This window comes from Castor canadensis, chromosome 6 (assembly GCF_047511655.1).
Source record: "Castor canadensis chromosome 6, mCasCan1.hap1v2, whole genome shotgun sequence".
Classification (NCBI taxonomy): Eukaryota; Metazoa; Chordata; class Mammalia; order Rodentia; family Castoridae; genus Castor; species Castor canadensis.
Window position 1 is genome coordinate 44,395,020 of NC_133391.1, and position 12,282 is coordinate 44,407,301.

A 12,282-nucleotide genomic window follows, 5' to 3' on the forward strand; every position below is an offset into this window, starting at 1 on the left:
ACATGTTTCATATCTGTGCATGAGGGATTCTTTGTGACAGTCAGGCATCTGTCAAGGAGGGATTTTATGTGACAGAGTTTTCTGAGACAATCGGGCTGTGTTCTTAGAACTGTGTGTTTATAACAGAAGGTGTGGGGACTTGGGTATTGGTAATCTTAGCAGATTCTGTACCTATGTTTGCCGTACTGTGGGCATTCATATTCACATATCTGAATGCTTCAACTCATGTTACGTAGGCATATGTATATATTCAGATAATTTGAGAGCCAAGTATCCATCTGAGAGGTGTGGATGCAGGGTGTACACTTCTTCAGAGGAGCTGCAGGAAAACTGCATGTACACAGAAGTAGCCATTAGGATGCTGTGGTAGAGAGAGTATATGTGTAGTTCATGGCGTGCCAGGTTGTATTGGTGTTAACAGGAGTGTTTGAGGGTGGAACTTTTTAATGAAGTGTAGTTTTTGAATACGAATGTATTTATCTTTGGACTTCAGAGGGGTTTAAAGTCAGAAGATGTGGGGAAATGTGTGTAGTGGTGTCATTGTTGGGTTAGATGTTTATTTGGGACACCATTTTGGATTCATTGGGTTTGAGGCTGTTGGTGTGTAGTTTTGTAGACTGTTGGAGGCCTTTTGTGTATTTGGGAGTTGAAGCTGTTATATAAAGCTATTCTGGAGATATAAAGCCAGCATTTGTGAATATGCATTTGTAGCTGTGAGTTTTTATACTCCAGATGTTATAGCTGTTGTCATCTGTTTATTATCAGTGTATATCTGGTTGCATTTCATTTTAAGGAGATTTTACTGGTTGCACATTTATGGCACAGATGCAGCAATATGACTTACATTTATTGAACACAGGTATTCTGTTAATAGGATGAAGTATGATTTTTTCAGGAGATACAGAATTCTTTTGAGTGCATTCTGGATGTAGGTATGCACATACAGGTGATTGTGTGGATTTTCAAAGTTTGATTTGTTACATCAAAATCTGAAATTAGCTCTATACATCTGCCCTAGGCTTGCATTTGACCTGAAGCCATCTGTTCTACTCCTTTGATGCTTGTGTCAGGAGTCATCAATTCCAGATAGGAAACATCTGTCTTCTGTGTTTTCCCCCTCACCTTCACAGACAATAAAGTCCAACCATCGAATTGTGCTCCATTGTGGTCAATGTCCATTCCAGTCTTCTCTCCCTATCACCCTACCGGTTTGGTATAGTCTTCATTGTGAGTTGTAGCACCTTTTTCCACTACATTCTCTATTTCCTCGGTCAAATCATTCCCACAGACTCCTCACAGAGCTCTTTTCCCTTGAATGTATTATTTGCTTCTCTGAAGAATACAATGTATGTCTGAGAGTCTTGGTCAATGCTGTATCCAAACCAACTGGCAACTGTCTGCTTGAGGAAGCCTTGTGGAAAAGGTTAGTTGGAGAAAAGTCAATTTAGAAAGTAACACTTAGGTACAGGAAAGCAATGAGAGGAATCTCACACTATAACTCTCCGTATCTCAAGCAGCAACCCCCCCCCCAATTCTACTTATTACTATTTATAATCTCTAACAAAATTAGAGATAAGGGCAGAACAGTTTCTGCTTGGAGGTGGGGGGTGGGAGGGAGGGAAGAGGAGGGGAGGGGGAGGGGGCAGGGTTGGGGGTGGGACGACCCAGACATTGTATGCTCACATGAATAAAAGAAATTAAAAAAAGAAAAAGAAAGACGTCCCAGTGTAGAGAACTGCACAGTGAGCAGCTAGGCTGCACTTGTGCACCTGGGTCCCACTGTCCCACCTGATTTGGAAGTGTGGGGTTCTCAGGTCTCCATTTCTGTCTTTCCCCAGGGCAGATCTAGGCTCTACTCACTGCCACTCACACCACTAGGAGGCAGCATCAGTGTGGACCTTAGCATTCTGGGACACGTTGAACTTTGCAATCTTCCACACATACATGCTCTTGTGAAGAAATGGCTTACATTTCAAAGTGCAATGAAACAAACATGAAATGTAAATATAAACTCACTGGAAGGGTGCTCGTCTAGAATGTTAAAGGCCTTGGATTGCTAGAATCCACTGTCAGCTCTGACCCTGTGCAAGCACTGTTAACCTATGTGAGCATCAGCTTATTTCTCTGCGGAATTGTTGAAAGCCATGCTATCTGTACAAGATTGTGGGGTCTAAACTGATTGGATGGCATAAGTACTTGTCACAAATGTTAGGCTTATGGCAACTGATTATTTCTCACTACCTGATACAACTGCTCATTTCACTAACACTGCTCCCCTTCCCTTCCATATTTGGGGCATCGATCATCTTCTGTGATTTCTGCACAGCCTATCTCCTTGGTATTGCTCTACACTTGTCCCTGTGACCTGCCTTCCTTACAACCTTCCAGTTGCTGTTCTGCCATCCATTGGTGGGGGACATAGTGAGGCTTCTGCTGAAGTAGGCCACCCCGGTTCTCTGTGGGTCCTTATCATGTTAATAAGTCCAGAGTGGGGTTAGAGAATCATCCATTATAGCTACTCCAAATTGCTGATTCTCATTACTGATGAGAGTACATAGCTATGGTTTTTAACTATTTAATTTCCAGCGGATTAGCTATAGGGTTACTGCTTTATATATCTACAGACCAGAACATGAATGTGTAATTCCCTTTGAGGAAACAGCTATAACAGCAGGAAAATTTTTACGTGAAGGAATGTACTCTGTTGTTTTCTCTCGCCTCAAATTTACATTTGCAGCTCATCTGTTCTTTCTGCAGATGACCTGTGCCTTCATCTAATTGCTGTCTTAACATCATATGTGTTTTTGTGTGTTGATGATACACATATTTTTGTTGTGTTTTTCCTTAGATAGGATGCAGTATCTACAAGAAAGTTGTCCTTTATGATTTCAGAGAAACCAATAGGACAACGTTTGGTATTAATCCTTGATAAGTGATAATTGAATGAAGGAATCAATGAGTGTTGTCTTAGATTGAATATCCTGCAATTCAGTCTCTGAGACAGTTTTGAGAGAATAAGGTTATCCTTGAAAAAGTGAAAAACAATGGATCATAACTGGGGTAGAATGCAGTAACACCCAGTGCATAAAGCAGTGTATTCTGGCCTCGTGTCTGTAGAAAGCTAACATGCATGTCTCAATAGGGCTGTCTCTGGGTGTTTTTATCACTCTGCTTTATTTGTATCTAGACATGAAACTATAAGAACTATGTAAAGCCTACCTTAGGCTGAAAAACTGCTAAACAGTTGACAGCCAAGGATGTCTTCCATCAGGATTCCCAGCAATTAATAAAACAATGACTTTACACTGAGATAAGAACTTGGTGGCTGATGCCAGTATTCACCCCATCTACGCCTTTTCAGCTTGAATCTCTTTCTTCTTTTGTATTCTGCTGGTAGAATAAAATGTGTGTGTGTGTGTATGTGTGTGTGTGTGTGTGTGTGTGTGTTGAAGGTTGTGGGAGCTGTGTACACGTTGAATGTGTGAATTTAGCACATGTGAGTAATTGTGTCTAAGGGAAGTTTAAAAGTCACCATACACGTTTGTAATGGGGTTGGAGCTTATATACCCATGGCAGTATTTTGAAAGCTTATAGGGAATGCTTATGCGTATGTGAAGAGTGTGAGGGTAATGGGAAGTCTGTATATAAATCTGTTTATTATGTTATGTGTGAATTCACAGCTCGTGCATGTTTTATGCGTGTGTTTGAGGAGCGTGGAGTGCTAATATATGTATTTTGAAATTGGGATTTCTATGTCTGTGCATTTGCATCATGGAATGTTGCTGTTGTGTACATTTAGAATTTATCAATGTAATCCTTTGAGGATTCACATTTTCACAGTTTGAGGGGATATGTATGTGTGCCATACAGTGGTTTTTCAGTGTTTTGATGTGTGGAGGAAGCATGAAATAGCACATGCCAGATTATCTGATGCAACAAGTAACCTTCATCTCATTAAGTTGTAACAGTCAAGATTTAATCTCACTTAATTGTATAATTCCATTTGTTTGTTTTAGAGTGTTGTTGGTGTTTTCACCTTGGATGCAAATGGATTGAGCGTCCGATCTGGGACAGGAACAGAGACAGTGTTTCTGCTCAGAAGTAATCTATGGAATCTCTGCTCATGTATCACTGGCCAAGCTCAATCATCATGGAGCATCTCCGTTCCATGAGGTCAGGATGTGCAACTGAAACAGAGACACCTCAGATAGGGACAGAGAAAAACCTTCATAATAATATGTCATCCACTTTGTGCATATTGTTAGAAATTGTTCCATTGCTCTAAATACATTCCCACAAGGACACGAGGAAGTTATGAGGGCGTGTGTTTAGGGATGTGAATGTTGCTGTGTGACAAGGGCTGCACTGTCAAGTATGGAATCTTTATTAATAATGAATTTTAGGGATGCACATCTGCTTGTGTGGTAAAAGTTTTGGTGTGGGTATTCCATGTCGTGTACATTTCATATGTAGACTCAAATGAATATGGATAGGTTGAATGTATATTCAGTGGTCTGGAGAATGTGATGCTAGGAAAGTGTGGGTGGATTTGGGGATCTGAGAATCACCTCAAACTGCAATCCTCCCCATCTCCACCTCTCCAGCAACAGGATTTTCTAGAATGAACCATCATGTCTACCGCTTATAATCACTTCAATGTGATATTGAATTCAGTTTGCTAGTACCTCGTTGAGTAGTTTTGCATCCGTTTTTATAAGCTTTATTATTCAGTCTGTATTTTTATCTGGCTTGGCTATCAAGGAAATGCTGGCCTGCTCGTCTCCTAGAGTAAGTTTAAAATTTGTAGGAAGTGTTTGCGAATGACTGTCGTTCATTCCTCTTGAAACGTTTGGTAGAATTCAGTAGCAACATCATCTAGTACTATGATTTTCTGCTTTGGAACATATTTGATTATGAATTCAATCACCATCAAGTATAATTATTTTCAGATTTTCTATTTCTTCATGATTCAAACACACTAGATTGTGTATTTGTAGTATTTTGTGAATTTCACCTAGACACTCCAATGTGCAGACAAACAATAATCCAGTCATCTCTTCAAATCCGTTTTATTTTTCTAAAATCAGCAGTAATATCCTCTCTTCCATTTCACATTTTAGTTACTTTAGACTTCTCACTACCTCAGGGAACTTATCTCTAAAATTTATTTATTTTGTTCTTTTCCAAGAACCAACTCTTGCTTTTGTAGATTTGCTGTGTGGTTTTTCCTTGCCTTTTTAATCTCCACCTTGATATTTATTATTACCTATTTATGCTAGCATTGTCTACCTTGTTCTCTTTATCTGGTTTATTAAGATGTAAATGAGGTTTAGATTTGAGATCTTCCTTCTGTTTTAATGTACGAGTTTACAACTATAGATTTCACTCATACGATTACTTTTGCTACATCTCTTAAGTTTTGACTGTTTTCTCTTCTATGTGTTGCTAGAAAATTTTTTCTTACTTATCTTTAGATTTCTTCTTGTCCTTGATAGTTGTTTAATAATGTTTTGTTTGATTTCCATACATGTATGGATTTTCCAGTTTTTCTGAATGTGTTCATTTCTAGTGTCATAACATTTTTTATCAGAAAAGATCATTTGAATCATCTAAATCTCTTAAATTGTATTGGGACTTACTTGTTTTGCCTAAAGTTTTATCTATCCTGGACAGTATTCTCTATGTGCCTGAGAAAAATGTGTATTCTGCTTTTCCTGATTTGATTTTTCTGGATAAGTTTTTCTTTGGGGTTCAGATTGTGTATAGTGTTGTTAAACTTTGTCATGTACTCCCATGCAAGTGCTAACCAGCCCCGACACTGCTTAGCTTCCGAGGTCAGACGACACTGGGCACATTCAGGATGGTCTGGCCCTAGTCTGCCATGTACTCATTAATATTCTGTCCTGGTTCTTCTCCCTGTTATTGAATGTGGGATCTTGAAGTTTTCTATTTTTAATATTGAGAAATTTCTCCCTTCAATTCTGTGAGTGCTTGCTTCATGTAGAAAGGAGCTCTGTTGTTTGCTCTCTATATTGTTGCAATTATTTTATCTTCTTGGTGGGCTGGCACTTTTGTCAGTATACAATGTCCTTGTCTCTTATAACAGTTTTTAATTTAAATTCTATTTAAAAACATAAGTATTTTATCTGCCATGCTGTCTTCTGATTACTATTTTTATGGAGTACATTTTCCTATCCTTTCACTTTATCTATTTATGTTTAGATATAAAGTGAATCTGTTATACGCAGGTTATAGTTGGATCCTGCTTTTTGTTTTTTCTGACAGTGTTTCTTTTCATTAGAGAGTTTAATTCACTTACATTTAACTTAATTACTGACAGGGAAAGGATGTTGCATTGTTTGTCATTTTCTTTAAGTCTTACACCTTTTTGTCAGCCATTTCCTACATTACTGCCTTACTTTGTCCTTAGTTAGTTTTTATAGTGTCATTTGATTCTCTTTTCATTTTGCATGTATTCTTATAAGCATTATCTTTGTGGCTACCACTGTGGTTACAAACAGCATCCTTGTTAAAACATTTGAAATTGATTCCAGCTTCTTCCTGGCCACACAAAAATTCTACTCTCAGTGCTTGCAACTTACTGTTATTGATGTTACAAACTACGCATTTATAAATATGAATCTCTTAACAATTACTTTTTATCATTCTGTATGTTGGTCCTAAAGAAGAATAAAAAACCAAAGTAACAAAATACTGATTTTAAATATATTTACATATATTTACCTTTATGGAAGACCTTCATGTTTGCCTGCCTGACTGCCTTCCTTCCTCCCTTCCATCCTTACCTAAATGTACTTTCTTTCCTCTTTTCTTCCTTTCTCTCTATTCTTTCCATATGTTTACTTTTATGGAAGATCTTTACTATTTTTTCTTTCCCTCCTCCCCTTCCCATTCGTTTTTTTTCTCTCGTCTTTTGTTTACATTCCTTCCTTCCCTTAGGTTCTCTCAGCTAGGCCAGGTTGGCCTCAAACTTCTGATTCTCCTGTCCCAGCCTTCTGGCTACAAGTATTGTAAGTGTGTGCTCCAAGTCAGGCTAAAACTATTTAATTTTCACATGTATTCTTGTTGCTGTCTTGAGTCCTTTCATCTACTTTTGAAATGCTCCCTTAAGTGACTGGAATCTGAGGACCATGATGTTAACTGTTTTAATAAAAATGTGAGAGAAGTTGATAGAAAGAAACAGGTTTATTCTATATTGTCCTGAGAAAACCCCAAGTGACCTTTCCATCTGTGAGGACTCAGGGACTACAAAGGGCTATTTTGGGACACAAGGGCTTACAAAGAGAAAATGGGCAGGAAATCCCAAGACTTGATGGGGCATTTTTCCTTTTCCTTATTACTGCCAGTCTTTCATTCTATGTCTTTATTTTTATTTTTTTAATTTTTAAAATTTTTTATTATTCATATGTGCATACAATGCTTTTCTCCCCCCTGCCCCCACCCCTGCCCTTACCACCCACTCCGCCCCCTCTCTCTCCTCCCCACCCCCTCAGTACCCGGCAGAAACTCTTTTGCCCTTATCTCTAATTTTGTTGAAGATAGAGTATAAGCAATAATCGGAAGGAACAAGGTTTTTGCTAGGTGAGATAGGGATAGCTATACAGGGCGTCGACTCACATTAATTTTCTGTGCATGTGTGTTACCTAATAGGTTAATTCTTTTTGATCTAACCTTTTCTCTAGTTCCTGGTCCCCTTCTCCAATTGGCCTCAGTTGCTTTTAAGGTATCTGCTTTAATTTCTCTGCGTTGAGGGCAACAAATGCTAGCTAACTTTTTAGGTGTCTTACCTATCCTCATATCTCCCTTGGGTGCTCTCTCTTTATCATGTGATCAAAGTCCAATCCCCTTGTTGTGTTTGCCCTTGATCGAATGTCCGCATATGAGGGAGAACATATGATTTTTGGTCTTTTGGGCCAGGCTAACCTCACTCAGAATGATGTTCTCCAGTTCCATCCATTTACCAGCGAATGATAACATTTCATTCTTCTTCATGGCTGCATAAAATTCCATTGTGTATAGATACCACATTTTCTTAATCCATTCGTCAGTGGTGGGGCATCTTGGCTGTTTCCATTACTTGGCTATTGTGAATAGTGCTGCAATAATTTCATTCTGTTTCAAAGAGATGTTTAACCAATATCTCTGATCTGGTTGATTCAGGCTCAGCGGGAGAAGTGCCGGGGATTTTTTGGATGGAATGTCTTGACATGGTGATATGGGTGCTGGTTCACGCAGAAATATCACAGTGAAATTTCCCTCATGCATTTAGGTAAGTGAGACCTTAGAAAGAACTTGTGTTCATCAAAAGGGATTGTGGAGGGATGGAAAACAAAAAGAATGCAGGAGAAGCAAGGAGAAGTTTCAGATGAACCCCACTTATAGCTTCAGCATTTTTTTATAAGACAGACCCAGTGGTAATGAGGTCCTTTACCTAACTTTATTTGGAATAGCTTATCACGCCTCACTTTGCAAAGGACCTTTTGTTCGATACAGAAGTTTTGGATAGTTTTATCACACAATATTTTTAATATATCTTCCCACTGCCTTCTAGACAGTTCAACTTCTCTGAGAAACATGCTGATGATCTTCTGACATCTTTATAAATGATCAGTTGTGTTCTTATGATGTTTATAACGTTCTTTGTTTTATGCCTTATAATATTGTATTGTGGATGTCTTTGGATTTTGTCAAGCATGTTCAATTTGTTTATCCACAAATTTCCTCCAATTTGGGAAGGGTGGGGTCATCATTTCTTTAATCTGTCTTTCCCTTTGTCTTCTCCTTCATACATCTTCATACTTCAGTAACCGGTCAACCTGATGATGTCACATAAGTCCGCTAGGCCCCATTCACTTTAATTCTTTTTTGTTCCTCCTCAGATTCAGTAACTTGAATCTTCACCTTCACTGTTTCCTTCTTTTGCCTTGATGAGTTTTCTTTTGGTGCCTCTAGTAAATTTGTCAGATGACTTACTGATTTTTCTCAACTTCAGAATTTCTTAAGCTCTTTTAAATATAAATTGTATTCCATGGTTGTTATCTTCATTTTGTTCATATCTCATATTCTGCTTTTTTTCATCATTGTTTATATTCTACTTTTGTTCCTTGAGCATTCTTACAACAGTTCTTCCACACTCTTTGGCAGTAATCTGCAGGTGTTTGTGCCTTTTAGGTAGAATGTCTACAGTTTGATTTTGTTGTCATGAATTGGCATACTCTCTTATTTCTTTGTATGCCTTCTGAGTTTGTTTTTGTTCAAAATTGGCATTTGACAAAACAGCTGTCTTATGTCTTTACTGACTGGCCTATTACAGGGCAAGACCTTCATCATTGATCCTACTAAGAAGGTTGTCTTAGGTCTTTTGTGGGCAAGTGTCCTTTTTTTCATTTATGATTTTATTAGCCTATGATAGTAATACAGGAGGATACATTGTGATACTTACATGTGTGTTCAAAATATATATTAGGTGGATTTAACCCCTCAATCATTCTCTGTCTTCCTCCCTCTCTCCCCTTCTTAGAATAATTTCACAAGGCCTCATTCTTCTCTTTTCATGTATGCATACAAAACACATCTACTGTATGCATCCTCATTCCCCCTTCCCCTGTGTCCACCCCCATTCCACTGGTATTGAACCCCAGAAAAGATTTATTTTTCTTTCCTGACCTTTATTTTTTAATTACATGCACATTGACAGTCCAGCGGGGTTTTGCCTTGCTACTGCAGGTCTCTATATTTCATGTCTTCTTGAGTCTTTTTTCCAGTTGTGCCACATACACACTATTGCTTTTCACTGTCTTAGTTTACATAATGAGTTTGACCCTTACTTCTCTTGGGGTCTTAGTTATTCTTTATATTCCTATTATTGATTTCTAGTTCCAAATACCTGTAAGCCTGTAGTTCCTTTGAATCTTTGATTAGTTATGCCCAGAGCATTCTGTAGCCTGAGATCTGAGCTGTCCTACATTTGGCCTTGTAGGTTTTGAGTGAGGTAACATCAAGACTAATCAGGCATTGTGCAAATGGGTCAGAGTGCTATAAATATAACCTACTCTTCTCTCTCTGGCTCATAGTAGGGAACTGGGGACTGGCGCTGTTGCCTTTCTCTAACCCCGCTGTATAGAATGAGTGAAGAAGGAAATCCCTCCCAAGCTGGGATTCAGACCTCATTGGAGTATGTATAGTTGCAATCAACTGTAAAGTAGAAACATTGGATGAATTGGCCTACAGTTTCTTTTTGTCTCTACAGTTGCTGGCTAGACTTAAACCTCTATGGGGTGTAAGCAGGAGCAGGCAAGCTAGAGTGGCCAGGCATGAAGGTTTTCAGAGGGACTCAAGGGTTCCGATGACAATTGCATACAGTTTGGCTGCATGGGAACAAGAGGTATTAGTGGAATTAGAGGATTAGTGTGTGCTGTGTCCCTGTTCAAATAGCAGGAGATAGTTGTGGTGATGACATTATGTATGATGCTATACTGAGAACATGGCTGGGCAAGTACTCACCCTACAACACTTCTCAAACATGTAATCCTAGTAACAGGAGAGCCCCTTCCTCATACTAAGTCCTTCCAGTACTCTCTACTAAGAAAGAAATCTTAAAAGAACTCTGTCACTGTTTGCAGAACATCAATAAAGGATGAATTTGAATCTAAGCGTCAATAAATTGGTGGCTGTCATTTGTTTTCCTCCCCATCTTCTGTTGCTCAAGTGTCCCCCTAATTTCGTTAGAACCCTCACCAATGCATTACCTGGTTTCCTCAGGGAAGGGAGTGTTTTTCAGGCCTTTCTCAAGATATTGTTAACAGCTGGTGAATATTTGACTCATAAGAAATTAAGCTTGAAACTTCCACCCAGTTGAATATTGGGATCCTTTCTACCACATTTAGCAAACTGCATAAGGCTCAATTGTGTCCATATCTCAATCAGTCAGTTTGTTAGACTCTTAATTCTCCTAAGTACTTTGGAAAATTCATCAAGTAGGCAGATCTTGAGAGACATCTTGGTATTGAAAAATTTATCAAAATGTACTTGTGTTAGCTATATTTCTACAGATTTCTATCACTGAGCTAAAGTACCTGAGAAAGTCAACTAAAAAAGACATCTATTTTTTCTCATGATTTCAGAGATTCAACCTACATTCAGTTTACTCCACAGTTCTGAGGCTGTGGCGAGGCAGAACATTATTTGATGAAGAAGATGTGAAAGGAAAGATGCTCATCTAATGGCAGCCAAGAAGCAGGGCGGGAGGATGGGTGATGGTGCCAACATACCCTTCAGGGGCACATCTCCTTCCGCTAAGCATTCTCCACCTTTTTCAACTATCTCTCATCAGAGCCATCATCTGGGGACAAACCCTTTAATTCGTAGACATTGGTGACTTTTAAGTCCAAATGATAACTCTTCCAGTGCAGTTTATTCTCATTTTTCTAACACCCTTATGATTATACTGGGTCTTAGATTGAAGTCAATGAAGCTGAAGGGTAAGGGCACCTTATTTATAAGTTCCCTTCCAAGTCCCTGGGAGAGATACAGCATTACTCACCTAATTATGGTTTGCATATCAGTAAAATTTGTTAACTACAAACAATTAAGACAAATGGCCCATTGCAAACTTGCTTTCCCTTACATTGGGTATCAACTAACATGTGTGGAAGTTACTGAAGGCGTATTAGTGATGGAGATACATTTGGTTTGGGTACAGATACGTTATTGCTATCTTTCCCTGTGTTGCAATGTTTTCTGGGAACATTCTTGAAGAACTCTGTTCTCCGTGTCATTTGGTATTGCTTTAAGATTGTAGCATGACTGTTTCCTCTAGTTTCAGGCACTGAAAATGTACTGAAATAAAAGGGAAGAATGGTTTGAAATCTACCCGGCCAAACGTTTATCTGTGGAAATTCTCCAAAACATCAGATCACCAGGTGTGTCAGAAATATTATTTGGTTTTTCTCTCTGCCCTGTCAAAATGGAAGTTTTCCCTATGAAGGATATAGTTATTAATGAAATATACGCATCTGCTCTCATTTCCATATTTGAAGGATGAATACCAGTGACATCACTATAGTGAGCTCATTTCATATGAAAGCCCCCATTGTATAAACCCCATGTAATTTGTGCAAACTGAATAGCTTGCTCTCTTGGCATTTGCCACCATAGCAAAACTATTGTGTTCATAATGAATGTGCATAGAATGCGACATATACATGAACTTCCCTAATACCTTGTAATCATGAATGAAATTCATTTTTCCTAAATTTGGCA

General features: G+C 38.6%; 1 long non-coding RNA gene across 1 annotated transcript in view; it reads left to right on the top strand.

Moving 5' to 3' along the window:
- LOC141424098 (uncharacterized) overlaps positions 1-12,282 on the top strand; it is a 61,498-nt gene that overhangs the window by 35,997 nt on the left and 13,219 nt on the right. Inside the window, exons 2-3 of the long non-coding RNA XR_012448939.1 lie at positions 8,182-8,290; positions 11,840-11,942. This is a non-coding gene — a long non-coding RNA (uncharacterized lncRNA). The remainder of the gene's footprint in view (positions 1-8,181; positions 8,291-11,839; positions 11,943-12,282) is intronic.